Source organism: Lissotriton vulgaris, chromosome 12 (genome assembly GCF_964263255.1).
Source record: "Lissotriton vulgaris chromosome 12, aLisVul1.2, whole genome shotgun sequence".
Classification (NCBI taxonomy): Eukaryota; Metazoa; Chordata; class Amphibia; order Caudata; family Salamandridae; genus Lissotriton; species Lissotriton vulgaris.
In genome coordinates, this window is record NC_141700.1 from 761,372,993 (window position 1) to 761,398,477 (window position 25,485).

A 25,485-nucleotide genomic window follows, 5' to 3' on the forward strand; every position below is an offset into this window, starting at 1 on the left:
TCTCTTCTGGAGCTTGGCGGTGGTACCGGCGTAGAGGGCGTTGCCGTAGTCCAGTCGGCTAGTGACGAGGGCCTGGGTGACGGTCTTCCTGGTCTCGGTGGGGATCCACCAGAAGATCTTCCGTAGCATGCGTAGGATGTTGAAGCACGCCGAGGAGACGTTGTTGACTTGCCTGGTCATGGAGAGGGAGGAGTCCAGGATGAAGCCCAGATTGCGTGCATGGTCTGTCGGTTTGGGTGCGGTGCCCAGGGCGGGAGGCCACCAGGAGTCGTCCCAGGCGGATGGTGAAGAGCCCAGGATGAGGACCTCCGTCTTGTCTGAGTTCAGTTTCAGGCGGCTGGTCGTCATCCACTCGGCTACCTCTTTCATCCCTTCATGCAGGTTGGCTCTGGCGGCGGCGGGGTCGTTGGTCAGGGAGAGGATCAGCTGGGTGTCGTCGGCGTAGGAGATTATGCTGAGGTTGTGTTGGCGTGCGATGGCCGCGAGGGGGCTCATGTAGACGTTGAAGAGGGTGGGGCTCAGCGAGGATCCTTGAGGGACGCCGCAGATGACTTCGGTGGCCTCTGACTTGTACGGTGGTAGGCGGACTCTCTGTGTTCTTCCGTCGAGGAAGGAGATGATCCATTCCAGCGCCTTGTCCTGGATTCCGATGTTGCTGAGGCGCTGTACTAGGGTGCGGTGGCAGACAGTGTCGAATGCTGCGGAGAGGTCTAGGAGGATGAGGGCCGCTGTTTCTCCGTTGTCCATCAGGGCTCGGATGTCATCGGTGGCGGCGATGAGGGCGGTCTCGGTGCTGTGGTTGGCTCGGAAGCCAGACTGTGAGGGGTCGAGGGATCCATTCGTCTCGAGGAAGGCGGCCATCTGCTTGTTGACGGTCTTTTCGATGACTTTGGCTGGAAACGGGAGGAGCGAGATGGGGCGGTAATTCTTGAGTTCGGTGGGGTCCGCTGTGGGTTTCTTGAGTAGAGCGCTGAGTTCGGCGTGCTTCCAGCTCTCAGGGAAGGTGGCGGTGTCGAAGGATGTGTTGATGATGTCTCGTAGGTGGGGTGCGATGACAGCGTCGGCCTTGTTGAAGACGTGGTGAGGGCAGGGGTCGGTCGGCGATCCGGAGTGGATGGAGTTCATCGTGCGGATGGTGTCTTCGGTGCTGATCGGGGTCCAGGCGTGGAGGGTGGTGGTGGGGGGTGGTTGTTCGGTCGTGGTGTGCGTTGGTTGGTTGTTGAAGCTGTTGTGTATGTCCGCGATCTTGTTGTGGAAGTATGAGGCGAGGGAGTTGCAGAGGTCTTGCGATGGGGTGATGTCGTTGTTTCCTGCGCTGGGGTTGGATAGCTCTTTCACGATGTTGAAGAGTTCCTTGCAGTTGTGTGCGTTGTTGTCCAGCCGGTCCTTGAATGCAGTTTTCTTGGTGGCGCGGATCAGCTGGTGGTGCTTCCGGGTGGCCAGCTTGAAGGTGGTCCTGTTGTCCGGTGTAGGTTCCCTTCTCCAGACTTTCTCGAGGGCTCGGCAGTTCTTCTTGGAGCTCTTGAGTTCGTCGGTGAACCATGGGGCTTTCTTGCTGCCGGGTCTGCTGGGCGGGGTCCTCAGCGGGGCGAGCTCGTCCGCGCAGTTGCTGATCCACTTCGTGAGGTTGTCGGCGGCCTGGTTGGGGTTCGCTGAGCTGGCAGGAGGGTGCTGGCTCAAGGAGGCAGCGAGCTGGTCTGCTGTGATCTTGTTCCAGCTTCTGCGGGCAGCCTGTTGTTGGTGGTGGTGGGTCGTCGTTCTTTTGAAGGTGAAGTGGACGCAGCTGTGGTCCGTCCATTGAAGCTCTGTGGCGTGGCTGAAGTCGATGTCTGTGCTGGATGAGAAGACTGCGTCGAGTGTGTGTCCGGCGAGGTGGGTGGGGGTGGACACCAGCTGCTTGAGTCCAAGATTGGCGAGGTTGTCGAGCAGGGTGCTGGTGTTGCGGTCATTGTTGTTCTCCAGGTGGAAGTTGAGGTCCTCCAAGAGGATGTAGTCAGCGGAGGGGAGGGCATGCGGGCTGACGAAGTCGGCGATGTCCTCGCTGAATTGTGTGCGTGGTCCCGGGGGTCGGTAGATCAGGGTGCCTCTGAGGGTGGTGTTCGGGTCGGTGTGGATCTGGAAATGCAGGTGTTCGGCGGTGGTCAGGGTGTTGTCGGTGCTGGTCGTGAGACGGATGGTGTTCCTGTGGACGATGGCGATGCCTCCTCCCATCTGGTTGGCGGTGCGATCCCTCCGGGTGATCTTGTAGCCCTCTGGGATGGCGATGGCGATGTCGGGAGCTGAAGAGGCGTTCATCCAGGTCTCCGTGAGGAAGGCAACGTCAGGGGCTGTGGCGTCTAGGAGGTTCCAGAGTTCGATGGCGTGTCTGTGGACGGAGCGGGTGTTGAGCAGGATGCACTTGAGTTGGGTGCTGCTGGTTTTCGACTTGGCGGGTGCTGGTGCGAGGCAGGTCCGGATGCAGGTGAACTTGCAGGCGTGGCAGCTGAAGGGTCCGTGGGTGCGTCGTGGTGTGGCTTGGTGGCATCCTGGGAGTCGGCCGGTGTTGAGTGCGAAGAGGGTGGCGGCGGTGTACGTCAGGCGGGTCGGTCGGGGTCTTCGTGGGCCAGGGGTCCTGGCACTGGGCGCGGTCCAGGCGTGGACGGGCGTAGACGGGCTTACCTTTGGCGCGCCTTCGGCGCACAAACGGCGCACCCGCTGCGCGTGACCGCTGCGCAATCGCACGGTCGCCATTTAAGGCCAAGTGCGAGGGGGGCGGAGCAGCTGGGAGGCGGGAGCGGGGAGGGTACAGAATGAAGAAAAGGGGCGGGGTTTAGCGGCGGTGGCGGGAAGCGGCAGCGGGGAGGGAGGAGACGGGGCGAGCAAGGGACAGGGACAGGCAAGCAGGCACAAAAGGTGAAAAAGGAAGGAATACAATATACAATCTACACCAAGTGCAAATACAAACACAATACGGCAGAAACAGTGGCGCAAGGCAGGAAAGAGAGCACAGACCACGCTGCTCGAGGCAGGGGGCGTGGTCTCGCGGCGGCAGCCGGAGCACAGAGGCAGGCAGATGGGGGGCACACGCAGCAGCTGGTGACCGTGCGGCGCGGGGGGTGTCCTAAACTAGGTCAGTCTTCTATCATTGGTCCTCCCCTTGAACTAACCCCTGCCCTCCCAAGCCCGTCTACCCCAAATTAAGGGCAGCTGCTGTCAGGAAGGGCACGGGGGCGAGAGTTAGATCTGGCAGTAAGGCTGCGATGATAATGCTATAGTGATTTGTGCTTTTTCTTGGTGTCAATGTGGATACAAGGATCAACGCCGTTGAAGCGAATATTCCAAAACTGGAATTCAGCCTAATTTAAAGAAGGGTTTTGAATGCTTATGTTCGTAAGTGCTCTATATATGTTCTGTGCCCTTTGTTCTCTTAGACAACTGTCTGCTCCCGCTGCAGCAGCCTGGTTCATAAAATCTATAAAAATCCTTAAGGGGATCAGTGGCTTTCCTAGCGCCGAGCTTTGCAGCCCCCCTTGCCCTCTCACCTGCGCACCCGGTCACCCGGTCACCTGTGTTGTGATGGGCAGGTGTTAGTTCCAGTTGGTTCCAGTTCCAGTTCCAGTTCCAGTTTCCAGTTAGTTCCGGCTTGTTGAAAGGAGGCTTCTGTGGCTCCTGCCAGCCTCTGCCTCAGCAACCAGCCATCAGTGACAAAGATGCCGAATGGCCCCTTGTGGTCCTCGTGACACTGGCCGCCAGTAGTACTCTCTGCCCTGTGGGGGTGCGACCCCCTTGCCCTCTCGCTGCTTTGGATCTTTATGTCTTTGCTCTTTGTAATTGTCACGGTCCACCTCCAGTAAAGCCAGGCCAGTGAACCAGGGCGGAGGAGGGCGGCTGAGCTCTCTCAGCACTCTCAGTTTCAAATGTTTTCCGCCGAAAAAAACTCTTGCCGCGGTCGACCGCCGCTGAAGGAGAAGCTTGGCGGGACACGCCCAGCTGCCTGGGGGAGACGTGCTCTCTTCTCCACGCTCCGCTACAGGCCTGCAGCTCTAACAAGGGGCTCGGCAGCTGCGGCGGCGGCGGCAGCGGCTGTAACGCGACTGCCGCTGTCATATGGATACTTCGTTACATATATTGTGTTAAGTTAGCATGAGTGCATTACATGTTTAAACAGCCTTTTTTCCTTCGGCTTCAGTTTTGCACACGACACATACTTGTTGTTGTCGCCTTCACCCTAGAAGCGGTGAGGTGGTTTATTTGAGAATAATATGTTATTTCTATGCTATCAGCTTTGCCTGGTACACTTGGTACAACTGTCTGCACACTGAGAGCTGCACACTCTGAAATTAACCTAACACAAGGTTGCTGGGAGGCTTGATCCTCGCACCACATTAGACATAACACAAATAATGTTGATGCCAACATTTTGGGCTCTACGCGGGTTTAAGATAGAGTTACAAGGAATGAACGCAGACACTTGGTGCTGCGCATGAAGAGAGCTGGTAGCGGTTGATGTGAACTGCTCCTACTGACATTGAGAGGTATGGGGCCGCCCTGCTAAAACCCGGATGAGACCTTCTTAGATATAATATAATATGCTAGATAGGGTGCGCGAAATATAGGTGATACAGATTTCTATAGAAATTGCATTATAACATGCTAGCACCTTTTGCTTATTATGGATTAGTGACTATGCTGCTGACTCTGATTTTTATAATCTGCATTTTGGTATTATACAAGATACTGCGTTTGAGAACTTTGCATTGAATAATAAATATTTCAAACTTGCACTTGTGTTCTTTGACTCTCAGTTTTGGTTTGAAATGATTATATAACGAAAGAGTGTTCATGTGTTCCACGACTCCTGAGGTATTCTAAAGATCATGTTCTGGTTTGTCTAATACATGTATCATTCCATAATGATCCATGAGACACTGTAGCTAGCTAGGTAACGAGATTTCTGACACTGAGATGAGTTTTTGGATCATCCTAACTCACTGAGGTTCTAGATCTCTATGCACAGTTCTGTGGGAGAACGGAAACCCTGCTACATGGCGCCCAACGGATTGGTTGGCCGTATTTCATGACACTCGAGTAGTATATCATTCATACCTTGACACCTTCATTTCCGTTTCCGGTAAACGGCGGTGTCGGAAAACCTACCTGTTTTTGAAATAGGTCTTTTCAAGCTTGAATTCTTCTAAAAAGGTTTCTTTGAATCACTACCCAGTTGTGCTACAAAGTATTCTTTGTCTAGTTTTTCTTCTTCCTGTGCTAAACATGGCAGTGGAAATAGCGCAGCATAGCCGCGTCGCGGTTCGCGACCACTTGCGGGGATATAATGTACCCGCGGAAGGCTTAGCTGTGGTTCTAGTAGTGAGTGCGGAACATGCGTACCCGTACGAATTGTTTTATTCCTGGGTGACATTTCCGGAAATAGACGCTAATTCGGGTGTCTATCATTCATACACTGCCACGGATGTACCGGCGGCTTATGCTCCGTACAGGGCACTGGAAGTACCTATAGACGCTTGGCAGCACGGAGTTTGGTTTGGTGGCGCCCTACCCCATTCTTTAACGGCTCCGAGGTTAGGTCCCTTATCCATTCCGGGCACAAATTGGCCCGCTTTGGGTGGATTTACTCCTCATCCTAATCGCACCACTTGTAATGTGGCTGACCTGCGGCGTCTTCATGAGGTCGCGGTTGGAGTGATTAGAGCGCTTGTTCATTACATTGGTCGTAATATTCATGGCGCAGCCCCCGCAGGTGCGCAGCTTCGAGCAGAACAGGCTGGTTTGAAAATCAGTCCTGTCTTGGTGAATTCCGTTATGGGCAGAAAGCCAGAAAATAAGGATGATTTTCCTTACTGGCTTGCCGAGAAATTCGACCAGCTGGAGGCTGTGTTTCCTAATACGACTCCGGGTGAGAAACACCGGATTCTTACGCTTAGTTTACCGAAAGATTTAGCCCCGGAACTTGTTGACTGTGAGACATGGGGTAAGACTTTTGCAGCGGTTTACTCGCGGTGCTTTGGCACACCGTCAGTGTCGAACCTGTCTGCGATCCTCAAACGTGTTCAAGATGATCACGGACCTGAGTCGGCGGTTGAGTTGGGTATGCGCCTGAACGGTTCATTTGAGACAGTTTGCGGTATTATCCTTGCCAATGTAAAAGGGGATGCAGTGAACTTTCAGGTGGCCAATGGTCTGGCGTTAATTCCCGATGCCGAGAAACCCCGTCAGCTGGCAAGAATAATTGTGGCGGCTTATAAAATGGTTGGCCGCAATTCTAAGGGTGCGAAGGTTTTTCTTGAAAAAGAAAAGAAGCAGCCCCAGGGGCAGTCTTCGGAAACAGGTGGACAGCCCAGGTCCAAGAAACAAAATTGGCCTAAAAAGCAGAATCAGGGTAAGCAACAACAACAACAGACACAGGTCTCGAGTCCGGCGCCTTCACAACCTGCGCAGTCAGAGCGTGTTTATGAATTGCGCGATCGCGCTACGATTAAAACACCTGATAGATATCAGGCATCTGACCAACGCTCTCCTCGTTCCTTTCAGGACTCATCGGCTCCGTCAACCGGTGGTGAGGGGGCGGCAGGGGCAGGGGTGGTCAGCAAGGACGTGGCCAGCCCCGCACGCGAAGTGAAGGGGATCAGCGGGACGACTCTACGCCTAAGAGACCGCAGTTTGCCAAGAAGAAGGTCGCTGCCTTAACGGCGCATCGATATGCCCCAGATAGTGAGAACGCGGCTTCGGAATCTGACGTGGGCTCTGACCTTGCTGGACAGCGCGGCGGAGATTACCATAGTGAGAGAGGCCCTCCGTCCACTGTTGAAGGTGACAGCGACTGAGACTTTTATTGTAATTGAAACAGCTGATACGCATGTTGCTCCCCCTGAAAGACTTTTTGAAATTGTCCTGTTAATTGAAGGTGACATGCAGCGAACTGTAAAAGGGGTATTTTGGGAGAATCTTTCGGATACGTATGACATTTTGCTTTCGGAGGCTGACTGGCCCCCACCTTTTGTTCTCGCAGCTCCGCGAGGGGAGGAGGTAATCCTCCCCAGTTTCGCGCACACTGTACCGAGAGTGGAAGCGCTGCATTTTGCAGAAGAGTGGGCTCTGGCGCTTGCGCCGGCTGTGTACCGAAATCAGTGTGGCTGGGATAAATTGTCCCCTAGCCATGAGATTCCTTTACGGTCACAGCCTCAGCCACAACCCCAGTATCCCATACGGCGTGAAGCTAATGCTTCAGTCGCGGCTATCCTTGAACAATTGGAATATCAAGGTGTAATTGAAACATGTGTGTCACCAATGAATAATCCCCTTTTTACTGTTAACAAGCCGGACGGCTCGTATCGTCTAGTTTTGGATTACCGGCATTTGAACTCGCATTGCCGTAACTGTGCAGTACAGAATACTCACGGCTCTGCCCTAGTGAATAGTCTTGAGCGTAAACGGTTCAAAACCACGCTTGACATTTCCAATGGTTTTTATGCACATAGATTAGATGGTCTAAGTTCCCAATGGACCAGTTTTACGTGCGGCGGAGTACAAAAAATGTTTAAACGTCTCCCAATGGGATATAAAATAGTCCTGGAGTGTTTTCCGCCCGCATAGTCTCTCTTTTGGAGAGTTTCGATCCAGTTGCATGTTCGTATGTGGATGACATTTATCTCACAGACGACGAGCTTTGGGTGCATCTGTGTCGAGTAAACAGCATAATTTGTAACTTTGCAGACATGGGTTACAAGTTTAACTTTGCGAAGTCACACATTGCGGAGTACACAGTGTTGTTTCTAGGTTATGAACTTAACCATGAAGGAAAGGGATTGGCTCCTCACTTCCTGGAGAAGTGCGCGCAGTTGCGCTCTCCGACAACTCTGAAAAAATTACAGTCTTTACTGGGTTTTTTAAATTTCGGGAGGACATACATTCCGGAATATGCCCAGCGTATCAAGCCTTTATATGCCTTGGTACAACCATCTTTTTCCAAATCATGCTGGCTGCCTGAGCATTCAGCCATTCTGCAGTCTTTGCAGGCTGATTTGCTCACTTCTGACTACTTACAGACCCGTGATAACCAGACCAACCTGGTGATAAGAATTATCCCTGGGACGGTGGGTTTCACGTACCTGACTTTTAACGAGGGGGATACTGTACCTATTGCTTACAAGTCGCACTTGTACACTTCGGCTGAACTGCGTTTTTCCACTGTGGAGAAAGTGTTAACGGCTGTGCAGATGGCAATTCTTAAAGAACGTGCCCTGTCGCAGGGAAAGCGCATGTTGGTTGTTACCCCGTGTCCTGCCTTGGAGGCGGTCACGAAAGCCAGTGTACCTAATTCTAAAGCTTTGCACCCTCGGTGGATTCAGTGGGCTACTTCCTTGACATCTCAGGATGTCACGTTTATTTTTGACGCCGCTTTACGGTCGCAGGAGTATTTACAGTATGAATTTGTTCATCCTGCTCCTTTAGCAATGCGGCCGTTGGAGGATTTCCACTGTATCATTTACACGGATGGTTCGGCGCAGGTTGCGCATGGCTCTAAACATGCCTACGTTTCCGCTTGCGCCATTGTGGTCGGTGCAATGGTGAACGATGTGTTCGAGTCCAGTGTCGTGCACACGCAGACACTTGGGGACTGCACTGCACAATTAGCAGAGCTCCGTGCTCTGATGCTTGCATTGGAGTACGCAGATCCTAGTGTGACAACTTTAATCGTAAGTGATTCTTACTACTGTGTCCAGTCTTACAATGAGAACTTGTTCTTTTGGATTCAGAATGATTTTCGTGATTCCAAAGGTAGCACAATAAAACATAAAATGATCTGGGTCCGAGTAGCGGAACTTAAAGAAAAGCTACCGCTCGTGTTTGTGATTCATACTCTCGGCCACCAGCGCGTGGGAGTCCGCGCTGTTGGCAACTCGTTTGCTGATGAAGCAGCGAAATCAGCTGTATCTAAATACTTAGTTGCAGCAGTCACGAGGTCCAAAAGCAAAATAGATGATGACATCTTGGCGGCTGTTGCTGCCACAGCGAAGGGAGGTAAATATCCTGCGGGGTTCCCTTCGAAATACACATACCACTTAAGTCCCGATAAGGTTCCTTATGTGAAAATTCCTGAAGTTGGAGAGCGTCTAGTTCCCAACTCGGATCGCAGAGCTTCTCTGATTACAGCGGCTCATGAAGGTGTGGCGTCTGCGCATGCGGGCGTCTCAGCCACTGTATCTCAGCTACAACAGAGATTCTGGTGGCGGGGACTGTACAAACAGACGCGCGATTATGTCCTTATGTGTGACATTTGTCAGCAGATTAAGCCTTCTACTGCTGCGCGTCCGCCTCAGACACAGTTGTACATCTCTAATAAACCACTTGGTTGTGTTTATTTAGATCACTGCGGTCCTTTCTCTTCTGATACTGCGTATAAATACATCTTAGTAGCAGTCGACTCATGCACACGCTTTGTGTGGTTATGGCCGCATCGCAGCGCTGATTCACGGACTGTCATTAAGGATTTGCGTGTCTTTGTGGGAATCTTTGCTTGTGGTGCTTTCCATTCGGACCAGGGTCCGGCTTTCGCCTCTAAGGCGTATAAGGATGCTATGGTTTCGTTGGGAGTACAGGTGAAGTTTTCAAGCCCCTACAGGCCTGAGGGCAATTCTGTGGTAGAAAGAATGAACCGCGACTTAAAGCAATCTTTGACAGCCCGAGTTATAGGCACTGGTAGAAACTGGCTGACCCACCTCTATGGCGTGCAGCGTTCGCTTAATAATCTCCCTAGAAGGTCTCTGGGTGGGCGGACCCCATACGAAATGCTCTTTGGTATCAAGATGTACGTCCCTGACCTTGATGGTGCAGACTGCGAGGCCCAGGCCGCGGCCTTTGACGTAGATGAACATTGCAATGTTTTACAGGATCTACAAAAGACCAGAGACAGTCTTGCAAAGGAACACTTGCCCTCCACGTCGGATGATGCGTTGCAGATCCCGGTAGTTGGCTGGCTACCCCAAGTTGGAGAACTGGTTCGAGAGAAGATCGAAAACAAAAAGGAGTTTGGTCCCTCATATCGAGCGCCAGTTCGGGTCCTTGGAGTGAAGGGCACAAGAACAGTCATTTTACCACCACTTCCAGGTCGTAAAGAAAACAGATTTATTTCTATTGACAATGTCAAGACACACAGGGTGGCCGATTCTTCATAGCATGACACCGGCTGTATCCTGTCCTTCCATGGTGAGGCACTCTGTGCTAGCTATTACATCTGGTGCAGATCAGGAGGTGTCCCTCGAGATGCCTGCCATATCAAGTCCTTTATTAAATACTATTCCTGTTACTAACATTGATGAGGTGACCTATGCAGATCCTGCTGATTTATCCATGTCCGATTTACATGCTCGTTTGGCTAACCAGTCCAGATTCTCTTTTGACTCTGATTCGGAACTTTCAAAGAAACCATCGACTATTGCAAAATATGCCACGTTGTTTAAAAAACATTTTTTAGTTCCACCTTGGACATACATTTGGCTGATACTATTTTCATTTTATCTTTTTATGTCAGTTGGTTTTGTGTTTTATTTTTTCCGCCTGATTGATGGCCATTATGTGAAAGAAAGAACAGGAATTCGGTACCTTAATGGAACATTGGCCCCTCACTCCTCCTCACATTCAGCACACAGACTAAAGAGAGACTTACATTCAGTACAAATTACTGCTTGGCCTGTCCTTGATGGGATTGTGTGGGATGCGGTTAGGTTTCAGATACATGGCCCCACAGAAGTTATTAATGTTCCTAATGTGCTTAGAGTAAACATGGGAGATGTGATTAAGCAAAATATTCGTTCTGATGATTGGGATCTTCAGGCCGTAGAAGCATTGTTCTCTGATTTGAAATATTATGCGGCCTTTGATGATGAGGATTTGTATTTAGATTCTGTCAATTATGGTGATTTGTTTTGTTACCAACATTATGGAAATCATTTCTTGCACAAGACAAGTTCCAGGCGGGTTCCTGTGAATTACACTCAGTGGGAACATTGCCCTGCTCCTTTACAGGGGAGCTCAAGTACTTTTCTGGGAAAATACTCTTACTTTACAGATTTTAATCAATCAAATCCTGAGTCTTTTTACTTCAAGGTGAAACAGAAATCCATGCCAAAAGTTAGACTAACTGACACAAAATTGTTGTATTCAAAGTCCTTTCTAGAAAGGTTATCTGTGGGTGGCTATGAGTTATGGAAGGAGGCTGTTGACCTTAAATCGGTTTGGGGTACCAAAGATTGGCAGGTACAAGGCACTGAGGCTTTGCATCGTGCATGTCTCATCCCGAATCACATGTTGTTTTTAAACTCGACTATTTCCCAAACAACATGTTTTGGATTGGATACATCTAAAAAATTAAATAACCCTACTATCCCTGATTTGGAAGAATATTCAGGTTGGAGTAATTTCACTACATTGTCCATAAGTGAGATACAAGCACTTTTGCAGAATTCCTCCTTTAATATTTCCAGTTTTGATCCAGATGGGTGGCTTTTATGGCAGAGAAGCTCTGATTCTTGCCAACGTCGTTTTTTGGGTTTGTCTGAAGGTTTTACACGCATCAGGCCAGATCCCAGGTTTGACTCAGATCACACTGTTACAACTTATTCAGTAGGCAAATTGTGTCAGAACTGGTTACAACATTCCACTTTAACTGCAGTTAAACTGCATCTGTCCCAGTTGAATGAGAACATAGAGTTAAATGATTTTATAAAAGGCCCGACTATGGGTAGGTCTAAACGCTTTATTTATGCTATTTACAATGAAATTTGGAAATTTTCACGTGTCGAAGCAGCTAAACGCCTGAGGGCTATTGATCAAGCCAATTTGGAAAAAGTGCTTGCAGTGGTCGATAACAGTATTAACACGCTTTCTTCCAGAATTTACACATTGGATAATATTGTTTCTTCTGTTGTTGATATTGTACATGATGAAGTGTCCACGTTATACCATGGTCAAAATCAATTGCGTTCTGTAATGCAGTTTGCCTGGACTCTACAGACAATTAAGGCTGGTCGAGTTCCCTGGACCGCATTGAACGTTTCATCACTTTTTGCCCCTTTTAATCTTACTGAAAAACAACGCATGCTTTCAATGCGTGATGCATCATTTTCTATGTTACATATTGAGAAGCTAGAATCCTTGCCTTTTTCTGTTGCTGAAACCACTACTGCCACGTGGCTTATTCATGGTTTAATTACATTACCATTTCCTTTATATAAATTTACTAACTGTATGCGATATATTGCTATAGGACGATATGAACCACTAGGCAATGCATTCCTACATGAGACATGGTCATTACCATACACATACAGATGTCTGAAGGATGGGAAAGAAGTGAATCTTAATGGTGAGGAATGCACACAGTCACCTGACCATTCATTAATATGCAGACACATTCAGTTACACGGTTCTTGTAATCAGGACCGCCCAAATTTAGCATGTGTTTTGAAAGGCACGCCAGTTCCAGCAGTGGTTCCCACATTCACATTGTTAGCTAATGGTAGTTATTTACTTTTAAACAACGAGTTATGTTGTGGTTTATTAATTGGTGTGGCATATGTGGTAACTGTATCAGAGCGTGTAGTGTGCTGCAAGAATGTTCTATACCCACCCACGCATGGTTCTTCAGATGTCTCCATCTGGCCACGGATTCTAACCTTGGAAGCAAAATTCAATGGTTTAAGCAGAATAAGGGCCCTTTTGTCTCAAAAACAAGTGACCCTGAGTTCGGCCCGGGAAACTTATGTCCTTCACATAGCCAACACCCGCACAGAGGTGCAGGCGCTTTTAAATACTGATTTGCCGTTTCATTTCTGCGAGCTGGTACACCAGATTTTTAATGCTTCTTCAACGACTGGGCTGGCACATTTTTTCAAGTTAGTGAGCAGTGGCCTCGTGACTACGTTTGAGAAGGTTTTTGGTATCATTCCCACGTTTTTTCATACTATTTTTTCGAGTTTGTTTGGTGGACTACCTGTGCTATTGGCTGTAGCCGCTGGCATTCTGTTGGTATTTTTCTTCATAAAACATGGATGCCCATCCTGCACAAGACGCCGTTCAACGCCTCCTGACACTGTGCCGTAATCGAATGCTCAATTACTATGGAACATTGCCGCTTGCAGCATTAAGCACGGCCTATAGATTGTCATTTCGGTTCACCGACTTCACGTGTGTCCAACCTGTGTTTCACTGCCTGAACTGCGAGTTCGATTGGGCCATTGATTTGTGCCTATGCTTGAGGAATGCTCCTGACGTCGATTTTGATCAGCTAATGCGTCCCGTGGTGGCTCATGAGTTGATCTGTTCTGGCGAGAGAGTTATGGCCTTGGCAGCAATAAATGGAGTTCTGGGCCAATGGGAGATCTCTGCAGCGGCGGATGCCTTTCTGACACACAGCGATCTGGTGAACCCACCGAGTTGTCCTCTGGCGTTACAGGAGGATCCGATGCTGGAGGAGCACGTATGTTCTTTCCCATTGCTGAATTGGATGGCTGAACTATTTTCGGATGATGGCAGTGATTTCATACTGGAGGCTGTTGCAACTTTCTTTGCATATACTTTCCATTCATGACATACCTGGGAGGAATGCTTTGTTGTGAAATATGACTTTCTCCTCGCTGAATTGGAGAGATGGAGTGTGTTCAGCTGATGGAGAATTCAATCACGTGATGTCGCTGAGGATAACGTCATTGTGGCACATGACTTTGGATATTGGATAAGTGCCTTGTTTTTTCTCTTACAGACATTTGGATTGATGCGACCTGGTCTTACTTTCATATTTTTGAGACCTGGCGAATGACTTTTAGTTCGAAAGTTTTGTTTTTATTTTTAGACTTGAGGCCACTGTAGGCATTCATACATATACATTCATACATATTTTTAGCTTATTTTAGCTTGAGATTATTGAACTTTGCTTTCAATCTTTGTATCTGATTTAGTATTGCCTTTTCCCTTATGTTTGACGGTGCTCGGACCAATGGGGGGGTGTCATATGGATACTTCGTTACATATATTGTGTTAAGTTAGCATGAGTGCATTACATGTTTAAACAGCCTTTTTTCCTTCGGCTTCAGTTTTGCACACGACACATACTTGTTGTTGTCGCCTTCACCCTAGAAGCGGTGAGGTGGTTTATTTGAGAATAATATGTTATTTCTATGCTATCAGCTTTGCCTGGTACACTTGGTACAACTGTCTGCACACTGAGAGCTGCACACTCTGAAATTAACCTAACACAAGGTTGCTGGGAGGCTTGATCCTCGCACCACATTAGACATAACACAAATAATGTTGATGCCAACATTTTGGGCTCTACGCGGGTTTAAGATAGAGTTACAAGGAATGAACGCAGACACTTGGTGCTGCGCATGAAGAGAGCTGGTAGCGGTTGATGTGAACTGCTCCTACTGACATTGAGAGGTATGGGGCCGCCCTGCTAAAACCCGGATGAGACCTTCTTAGATATAATATAATATGCTAGATAGGGTGCGCGAAATATAGGTGATACAGATTTCTATAGAAATTGCATTATAACATGCTAGCACCTTTTGCTTATTATGGATTAGTGACTATGCTGCTGACTCTGATTTTTATAATCCGCATTTTGGTATTATACAAGATACTGCGTTTGAGAACTTTGCATTGAATAATAAATATTTCAAACTTGCACTTGTGTTCTTTGACTCTCAGTTTTGGTTTGAAATGATTATATAACGAAAGAGTGTTCATGTGTTCCACGACTCCTGAGGTATTCTAAAGATCATGTTCTGGTTTGTCTAATACATGTATCATTCCATAATGATCCATGAGACACTGTAGCTAGCTAGGTAACGAGATTTCTGACACTGAGATGAGTTTTTGGATCATCCTAACTCACTGAGGTTCTAGATCTCTATGCACAGTTCTGTGGGAGAACGGAAACCCTGCTACACCGCGTTTGCTGTTTACCGTTTGCCGTTTACTGCCGCTTGCTTGGCTCGTTGCTTGTAGCTCGTAGTTCGTAGTTTGTTAGGTGCTCCACAACCACAAACACCACTGCTCTCTCGACTGCTCTATCGACTTCCTGTCAGTGACTGTATAGGTGAGTGAGTACATGTGTTAGTATCTGTATGAGTATGTGCGTGGGTGTTTGAGTAACTGTATGGGTGAGTGAGTGGCTGTATGAGTGACTGTATGGATGCATGAGTAGGTATGTGAGTAGCTACATAGGTGACTGATTCAACGTGTGAGTGGCTGTATGGGCGATTGACTCAGTGTGTGAGTGGCGTTATGGGTGGCTGACAGTGTGAGTGGCTGTATGGGTGTATGAGTTGGTGCGTTAGTGTCTGAATGTCTGTATGGATGAATGGATGTGTGAGTGGCAGTATTGGTGAGTAAGCGGACGCATGAGTGGCTGTATGGGTGAATTAGTGGTTATGTAAGTGGCTGTGTGAGTGAGAGGATGTGTGAGTGGCTCTATGAATCAGTGAGGGAGTGTGTGATACTTGTATGAGTCTGTGAATAGGTGTGTGAATGGTAGTGTGGGTGCATGTGAAGTTGTATGGGCGTGTACATGAGTGTGCGAGTGGTTCTGTGGATGATGAATCAGTGATGTCACTTGAGATGTCATCAGTGATGTCACTGACCATGTCATGAGTGATATATGTGAGATCATGAGCAGTGCATTGCAGGGGGCGTAGGCTATAGTTTGCTCAGGTAACTATAACTGCTGAATTTCTCTGGTTTTGTATGAGTTAAATGTCAGCCTAACTATAACGTGCCTGTAACCTTTGTTTTTTTCATTCAATTTCTATGTTTTTTTCATGTGTATATGTATTTGTCTGTGTATGTATATATATTGCTTGCATTTTGATTTTGTCTAGGCACTTTGTGTGGCCTTGAGTTCTTCTTGTTTATCTTACTTATTTCAATGTTGCTTAGTGAGTTCCTACCGCCACTAACAACCTTTAACAATTCGTCAATGCAGCAATAACTGATTTTCCCAGTGTTACCTTCTGGTTGATTCCCTTCTACTCCTTCCATGCAAAAGACTATAACAATGGCTCCCAGGCGCTCACTGCGGGAATACATCTTGGTAAGGGAACCTGAACACCTCCATACCTTCACCGTGCACACACTTTTAAGTGTTCAAATTGCATATATGAGTAGCTCAGTTCCTTTTTTTAAATGTATTACTTTTTATTTTGTTTTTGTTATAAAACCAAACACAAAACAAGGCATGAATACACAGTACATGATAGATATCAATCCACAATGGCCTGATAGGGCATTTAGCAGAACCCATTGACTTCGGCCACTGACGCAGCGACCACATTCGAACTGTGTGGGCGCAGCAGGAACCCAAGGTGGAATATATGACGTACGCTGGTGCCGACAATGGGGCATACTTTACATTATTCAGTGCTTCTTCCTTCGCCTTTCCAGCTGTGATTCCCCATTCTCTTCACCCCCTTCTACTTCCAGATTGTAGTACTCTATCCGTGGCGCCCATATTTTCCGAAATTTCCATGGGCACCCCCTGGCCTTGTAGGTTACTTGTTCCGACACCATGTATAAATCAAGACTAGCTCTCCATTCGTTCAGAGTAGGTACTTGCGAGGCCCCCCAATATTTGGCTATATCCCGCCTGGCAACCACCAGCCCAAAATTAGCCAAAATGAGTTTGCGACTCGGGATGTCTACATCTGTGAGTTAGTTCGTTTTTGCCCTTTATATCGTGGTACTTGTAGTCCTGATCATCCTGTTAGAAATTAGGGACTACATGTACCAGAATGCAAAGAAAAAACGGGAATAAAGCCGGGAATGGACAAACTCAAGCAATTGGAAAACTTGCTCAGGAGGGTTGAGCAAAGAGGTCCACGAGGCGGGCGGGGATGGGTGCTGTCTTACAGATAGAAACTACTTCTACCTTTTGTTAGAAATGCTTGTTTTCAGTTGTGTCATTCCAGTTGGTGCAATGGAAGTAAACCAGGAGTGCAGCTTCTGGAGACCATTAGAGTTCCAAGTGAAATGCAAGAATTTGAAACATACGTCATTATAACATGGCCCAAGGTGGCAACTCTACCAGGGATGTGGGGAGGGGCAGGGAGGGCCCCGGACCTGTCCTTTCCAGGACCTTGCTCCCGATCAGCAAAATGTATTTATTCATATTTAAATGAAAGGAAACCTGACCTCTTCTTCAATAATGAGGCAAATTTTTGCAGCCTTGCCAATGGTTGTTGCTTGATGCCACATTTTCTATATCCTAGAATGACATTTATTTTAATACTTAGAAACCAGTGTTTACTGCCCCCGACAAAAAAAACTAAGAATTCAAGAGGGCCCCGCATTAAGATTTTGCCCAGGCCTCTCAAAACAACTTGTGACAGCCTGCCTGGGAGAGGCCCCTGGTCTTCAGTCAGAGGTAGCCATACATTACACAGCTACTACACCCGGTGTGCCCCTTGGTTCCCCTGCAATGCCCAGGTTATAAACAAAAATGATGAATGGAACGCTTGGATTGAAATTGGTCACCAGTAATTTTCCGTGGGTCGCATTCCAGTCCATTGTTTTTTGCTCACTGTGCACTAGAGGCAAGGACCACCTATTATTGGTTTCTGGGGCCACAGAAACAAAATGAAGTTCCCTCTAACACCCTCCCCCTCAATGAGTAAATAGGAGGATGCTGACTGGGGCAAGGGGTCAATGCTATGACGTCATCATGGGGTTAACATATTAGCGATTGCATTCTCAAATAAGAGTGGACATTGAGTCACAGGCATCACAAACAGTATTAAATACATTTTTAGGGCAAAACCCGGACTGAATTGTGCTCTGGAAGTTGCAATCTAGCGGCCAGTATCACCTGACATTAGCCAATTTATCAACCTCAGAAGGATAACGGGCCGAAGTGCTCCCTGCTGCTGGTGCTCAAACCTGTGACCTGCAGGTTCCACGGAGCCCGCTGCATAAAGAGTTCTCCGCAGCAGGCGCAGAACCCTCGAGCTGTCCTTCCGCTCTGCTCGCTTCTGCCGGGCTTCGGGGAGCCCCGACGCTGCACCGCACCTGCTCCCCGCGCGGCACCGGTGCAGGGTTTGCTGCAGTCATCACTTCCAAATTTAGCTGTGGACAAAGTGATACTTCCCAGGGGCCTCAGACCGCACGTGAGGAGGAGGAGGGCGGGGCCTGGGCTCGCAGAAGGATGCGCAAAGGCGTGACCCCTGCTCAAGGTCACTGCCGCAGATCACACCTCTGGCGAGAAGCTGCGCTGAGCCGGGATGGTGGGTGAGGTCTGGTGTGCAATCTGAGGTGTTGAATAAGAGACGCCGGACTGGAGCTGTGTTCATCCATTAAACTCCCGAGGCTGTGGAGTCTGTGCCATTGCATTACTGAAGCTGTGCATTACATTACTGATGCTGTGTTGTATTGCCATTACATTACAGGAGGAGTTTCGTGAGCCCCTCTGTAGTATGTTTAGGTCGCCTTATGGCCGAAATTACCGTTATTTAGATGTAGGTGGCATTTTTCTAGGATTCGGTATTTTACCAAATCGGTAATTTAAGGAGTCGGTAAAATACCGAATTCTTAACATACCGATTCGGTAAATTACCGAATCCAGGCTGTAGGGAGCACTCGAGTTGGTGCATTCCTCAGTTAAGGATTCGTTATTTACCACCAACTACAAGTTGGTGGTAAATAATGAAAACCTTTGAAAAAGCATTTTGTTTGCTTTTCCAACAGTGCGATGTGGCAGATATACATACTCTGTATGTGTGCCACATGTGCACCCATACACAATTGAGGGGTGCAACAGGGTGTCAAAGTGACACCATGCTATCCTTCAATGTTTTCCCCCTTTTACCGAATCGGTATTTACCGATTCGGTAATTGGCATTCATTCCAATGGGCCTCCAGGCCCATAGGAATGAATGGCAATTACCGAATCGGTAAATACCGATTCTGTAATTACAACACTTACCGATTCGGTAATTTTTAACGAAAAATTACCTACATCCCATTTACCTATTCTTAAATACCGAATCGGTATGATTCGTTATTTAAGAGTCGGTAAACTGGGATTACCTACATCTGGCCCTCAGTGTCTTGTGTATTACAGAGCAGGCGACCCCTATGGTCCCTGACGGGCGCCATAGTCTAGTGACGTATGTGATTGGGTTTGGTTTATAAAAGTTATGACAGTTACACTCAGAGAAATAAAGATGTGCAAAACCGAGCGCCCTGTGTGGCATGATCCATTTAAATGCTGAAGGGCTGGGTAGGAAGCTACAACTGGCAACGAGATAGGGGATTGGTAAACCCTGCAACCCGAAGACCCGAGAGTGCTTACCAGGAGCGTTTGCCGAGGTCGAGCAAGCTGCTCGTGCATGCCATGTGCCTCTCAGCCGAAGTGAACAATCCACGGTTGGCGTAAGTGAAGTCAAAGTGCTACTCCTGCCAGTACAAGACCTTCAGAGAAAGTGAAGGACCCGTGTTTATGGTTGGTCAGAAATTTGCAAATACGACAGAGATAAGAAGTGCGACACCACAACCTAACACAGAGCCGTCATTCATAACGTGCAGAAACGTCAAAGGCAGTATCAACCAGGTAAAGAAAGCGCAACAAACGGTGACAGCCAGGTGCAAGAGAACACTGAGAGTTGAAGTAAATTACTACAAAGAAATACTAAGAGGCAGAGGTCAACCAGGTGTAAGAAAGCTTGAAGGAACACCAAGTGCGGCGCTCCTCTGAAGCAAGAAATGATTGTCTACTTACCAAACATCTAGATTGAAGAGAGTCATCCGACCTCAGCGCCAGGCCCAGCAAAGCAGGTGCAAGGGGGACTGCACTTGCAAGGCTGTTGAATCCTGCCGAACCGACAAAAGAGGCCTTGAACGGCAGTCAGAATAGTGCAATTATTAAGCTCTGTAATGGCCGCTGAAGAGAGGTCCTAATACAGTGTTGGCAATGCTTGCTTTCATATGGAGAAAGAAACATATTGCATATGGGTATTTGCAAACAAATCCCTGAGGTCCCCTTTAGGAATTAAGATGCTAGGGGGCCAAGGTTCAAAGCACCACCAGCAGTTCCAGTTTATCTGCCGTGGAATATTCGGTTGCAGAGGTACTGGACAGGTTGGTAGCCTTGCATGCTAAACCGTAGGCAAGGGGGAGGCACATTGAAACAGGCTGCAGAGGGGAGCTTTGGGAAAAGTCTGGGAGCTCTCAATGCGGGGGGGGGCTCGGTTTGTGAGGGTCCTAGTCGGTTGTCCTGTGCCCAGGCTGGAAGCTCCGGTGTATCGATTTTTGGTCACCTGGAGCCGGTGCGTCAAAGTGACCCACAGTTCTCAGTTACACCTGCAAAGGGGGACAGCGCAGGACAGCTGGGCAGGACATCTGTGAAGCTGATGTCCCTCATGGACTGCTCGGTCTTTGTGGTGCTGGAGTCCTGATTGGACTCCAACAAGCTTTTGTTGCTGCAAGGCATCCGGTACCCCTGGTATTGGTGCAGGGTGGCTCTGGTTGGTCCTCTCACTTGGTGGGATGATGGATCTGGCCTCTTGGCACATGGTGACCTCATTCTGGTGCATCGGTGGGCCGGGTGAACAGCAGAACATTGACCCGTACGTTCCGGTCATTGCCTGCAGGTGGCAGGGAAGTGGCTCCTCCACTTCAAGGGATTTGCAGATGGCTTAGCAAAGTGCTTGGGTCCCTCTTAGGCTTTTAGAGGATGCACAGCTGTAAGATGAGCTGTTTTGTTGCGATTATCAGGACAGGAGCAGGTAGGCAGGCAGGGTTTGGTGCCAAAGTCTGCCAGTAGTCCGCAGTTCTCGCTTCTTCGGCTCTTCTTTGTCCTCTTCTTTCTTCAGTCAGATGAATCTGAGTTCCTGGTGACAGGGGGCCACATAGAACTCAATTTAGGAGCTTTAAGGGGAGTGAAGGGTAGCAGCCAAAGGGCTACTTATCCTTGGGGTCAGTACACCCCCATATGACCACTTCCTGTGGGGGGTGGGCATATCCCTATCTCAGAATTCCAAAATCAAAATGGTGGAACCCTTCTTTAGTGGAGCACATCAGGCAGCCCACCCTAGGGGTGTGTCTTGCCTGGTAGTGCACCACACCTACTTGCATATCTAATTTCCCGCCTGTCCTGGTGCCAGATGGTCCTCAGGGCAGGAGGTGGCATCTCCCAGGTCTGGGGAAGCCAGGGTCACATATCAAAAGCAGCAGAGGGTTTGAAGCCTCCGGCCTTGGTATGCAGATTTAGTAGCCATCCTGCTGGAGGAGGTGTAAATACCTCCTGCCAGAGCAGGCGTTGTTTCTGACCTCTGAGAGTGTGGGCTCTCACCTCCAGGGGATCAGAAACTCATCTGTGGTGGCAGGCTGGAAGATATCAGTCAGCAAGCACACTAAGAGGCTGGTGGGTTTTCAGGGGGCACCTCTAAGGTGCCCTCTCTGTGCCTATCTTAATAAATCTACTACTGGCATCAGTATGGATTTATTAAGACAAGATGTTTGATACCAAACACAATAGGTTTCAGTGAAGCCATTATGTAGCTGGAGAACTAGTAATGACCAATGCCCACTACATGTACCTAAGATGGTTTCCCTGGTCACTTGTACTATCTAGCCACAAATCTAGACCGCACAGGGGCATATCGGATCATGCAGATATATCCTTATATATCTTATAATGCCCCTGCGTTAGGGCTGTAAGGCCAGCTGTTGGGGTGACTTACATATATTGCATGCGGTGTTCCATGGTGTGTGCCTTGTGGTGTTTTCCCTTTTGTCTGAATGAGTTTCGTGGTGGGTCCCTTAGGGTGGCACAATATACGCTGCAGCCCTTAAGAAAGCTCTTTAGTAGCCATGCCCTGGGTACCAGTGGTACCATTTACTAGGGACTTACAGGGGTGCTAAAGGCCTTGCCAATTGGGAAACAATTAAACAGTTATCTTGTTTCAGGGAAAGAACACTGGCACAAGGGACCTGGTTAGCAAGACCCAGAGCACTTCAGTCTAAATTGCATCAAACACCAGACAAAAAATGGGGTGTGGGGAAAGTAGAGGCACCCTCCTACAAGATTACAAAAAATGTCTAAAAATGGAGAAAATCATACGCTACGGAGGATAAAATTAGGTATAGAGCGGCTCTAAAAGAATACAGCAAACTTCTCATTATTAAGAAAAGAGATTTTTTTAGCCTATCAGATTGCTAGTGCTAGGAATTCCCCTAGGGCCTCTAGGGAAGTCTTTAAGGTGGTGAAATCTTTCACCAATCCTTCGGCACTTCAGCATCCAGTGGTTCCTTCTGTGGAGATGTACAACAATCTTTCGAATTTCTATGAGGAGAAAATAGCACAGATCTATGCCTCATTCCCAGTAGATCATCACCCTATGAGGGAGGACGCTATCTGTTATCTTAACCAGAACCATCCAGTATTTTCCGAGTTCACCATAATTCCGGTTGAGGACTCCCTGGTTGAATTGCAAAAATGCAAATCCGGGTCACAGAGTGATCCTTGGCTAGCTAGATGCTACAGTGCGCTGTCAGATTGGCTTAATACCACCCTTAATGCCATCTGGAATTCCTTATTCAGGCTAGGGGTCTTTCCTTCTGCCTGGAAGCATGCGTTTCTCCTCCCCATTCTGAAGAAACCTAATGCTGACCCGGATATCACCAGTAACTTCAGGCCCATCTCTCTTCTCCCAGCCCCAGCAAAAATCTTAGAGAAATTTGCGCATCAGCAGTTGGTTGCGTTTGTTGACTCTAATGGGCTTCGGCATGATTCCCAGTCCTGCTTTCACTCCGGTTACAGCACAGAATCCGCTCTAATTGAGATGGCTGATGCCATTCGATGGTCGGTGGACGGTGGTGCGGCGTCCATGTTGGTTACTACTTGACCTGTCAGCAGCATTTGACACGGTGTCCCATTCCATCTTGCTTGATCGCCTTAAGCAAATTGGCATCCGTGGGACGGCGCTGGAATGGATCACGTCTTACCTTCATGGCCGAGACCAACAGTTATTTCTCCATCCTTTTTCCTCTGAGTCCAAGCCACTAAGATTGGGGGTGCCTCAGGGCTCGGCCCTGAGTCTACTTCTATTTAATATTTATCTGGCACCATAGGCTGAACTCCTCGCTAGTACTGGGATCAAGGTGATATCCTACGCAGATGACACCAAACTGATGTTCTCCTTTCGTGAAGTGTCGGCATCCGCCTTTGACTCTTTTACAGAGTGTCTTAAAATATCTCCGTCTGGATGAGCAGCAATTCTTTAAAGCTCAATGCCGACAAGACGGAGGTTCTGTTTTTAACCAAGCAGTCCTTTTATAAATAAATAAGGACTCAGTTAAGAATCTTGGTGTCTGTTGAGACAATGACTTATCCCTTTCTGCGCATTTCCAACATGCCTCGGCGGTCTGCCTTGGGAAGATAAAAAATATTAGGAAATTCTTCAACTTTTTGCCAGAGACAGCGCGCAAAAATGTGGTGCATTCGTTAGTCACTTCCCATCTCAACTACGCCAATGGACACTATTTGGGTCTGCCCTGCGGCTTGATCTATAGGCTGCAGATAGTGCAAAATGCGGCAGCTAGGCTGGTCCGCAAGGTCCCTCTCCGCCATCATATTTTCCCCCACCTCGGACAACTCCATTGGCTCCCTGTGGCCAAGAGAGTTGAATTTAAGGCCGTCACATTTGCCTTTCAGGCCTACCAGGGAAGAGGTCCTAAGTATCATATCTGAGGATGAGACTTTGCCCCTACCAGCAGGGCAGATCGTAGAGGTCCAATTTTAAACACTACCTAGTCATCCCCTGTTTTGTTAAAGCGAGAATGGGGAGCAGAACCTTTGAGGTAAGAACCTCTAAATGCTGAAAAGACCTGTCCTTCCAACTACGTATGATGCCTTCTGAGCAGGAGTTTAGAAAGGCCTTGTTGGACTTGGCCCTTTTTGCAGGGTCATCCCTGAACTTTTTGCCTTCCTCCTGTATTTTGTCTGAACTGTTGTTGGCTGATTTATGACTGTGGGCACTTTACCAATGCTGATCAGTGCTAAAGTGCATATGCCCTCCCTATTGTAAATTGATGTATGGATTAGTGACTCCATGATTGGCAGGTTTGGTTTACTTGTCAGACCCTAGTACAGTGCACTGCATGTGCCCAGGGCTTGTAAGTCAAATGCTGCTGGTGGGCTTGCAGCACTGGTTGTGCCACCCACATAAACAGCCTGTAAAATGTGTCTCAGGCCTGCCATTGCAGAGCCTGTGTGCAGTCTGGTACTGTCATGTTGACTGGGCAAGTGCACCCACTTGCCAGCCCCTAAACCTTCCCTTTTCTGCATATTAGTCACCCCTATGGTAGGCCCGAGGGCAAGGTGCATTGTAGGTAAAAGGTAGGACATGCCCTGATGTATGTGGCATGTCCTGATAGTGAAATACAGCCATTTTCGTTTTTCACTATTGCAAGGCTACCTGTTCCCCATAGGCCAGAATGGGCAGTTTGATTATAATATCCTATAAGCCTACCTGACTCAGGGAACTAGGTAGAAATTCGAGTTTAGTATGACTGAACTTAGAATGATAAAATACATCTTTTAGTGAAATTGGTTTTAACATTCTGTGTTTGAAAATACCACTTTTAGAAAGTAGGTATTTTCTTGCCCAACTATCCAAGCCTGCCTCAGCTAGGTTGCGTATTCCTTGTCTGGAGTTTAAGTGACAGGGGCTGTAGGAAACCAGGATACAGAGTGAGTCAGCACAGGGCTGAATAGACCCATCTGCATTTAGAGTGGTGGGGGGAGTTGCACATGGGACCTGAATAGGGTTGTGCCTGCCTTCCACAATGCTGGCTCCACCTCCTGTGGTGCGTCTGATGTCCCTGGCCCACACTGCCAAAGGAAAGAAGGAGTCCTGTCAACAAAGTGCTCCAGGACTGACCAGAACTGGTTTGGACTTGTTACATACACTCTCTGCCTTCAGAGATCAAAGACAATAGTGGTATAAATAATGGGGCCCTGACCCCAGGACTTTAGATCACTTTTGGGAAACAAGAAGAACCTTTGCTGAGGAGAGGAACCAGAGACAAACTGAAGGAGGAGACTATCCCTAAGCTGAGTGTTGTTTGGAGGATTGACCTGCAGTGGTTGCCTGACTGCCAAAGAATGGAGAAAGGAACGTTGTGCTACTTTCATCAACTTGTAAAGGATCTCCAAGGACTTGAAGATAGAGCTTGCCTCCTGCTGAAGTCTTAGGGATAGCAGACTTCACCAACCAGCTCCCCTGAGTTCCCTTGATGGGAATTTGAAGTGCCTGCTGTTGTGCTGGGCCTTCTGAGGGACTGCATGTCGCAAGGAGCTGGAAGCGTGACTCACAGAGAAGCATGACGCCGCCGCAGCAGCTGTCGTCGCATCACTGAAAAAGGGTGTTGCCGCTATCGCATCGCAGAAGCGCCTCAGATCGCCGGAGAAGAGAGTCACCATCGCAGCAGATG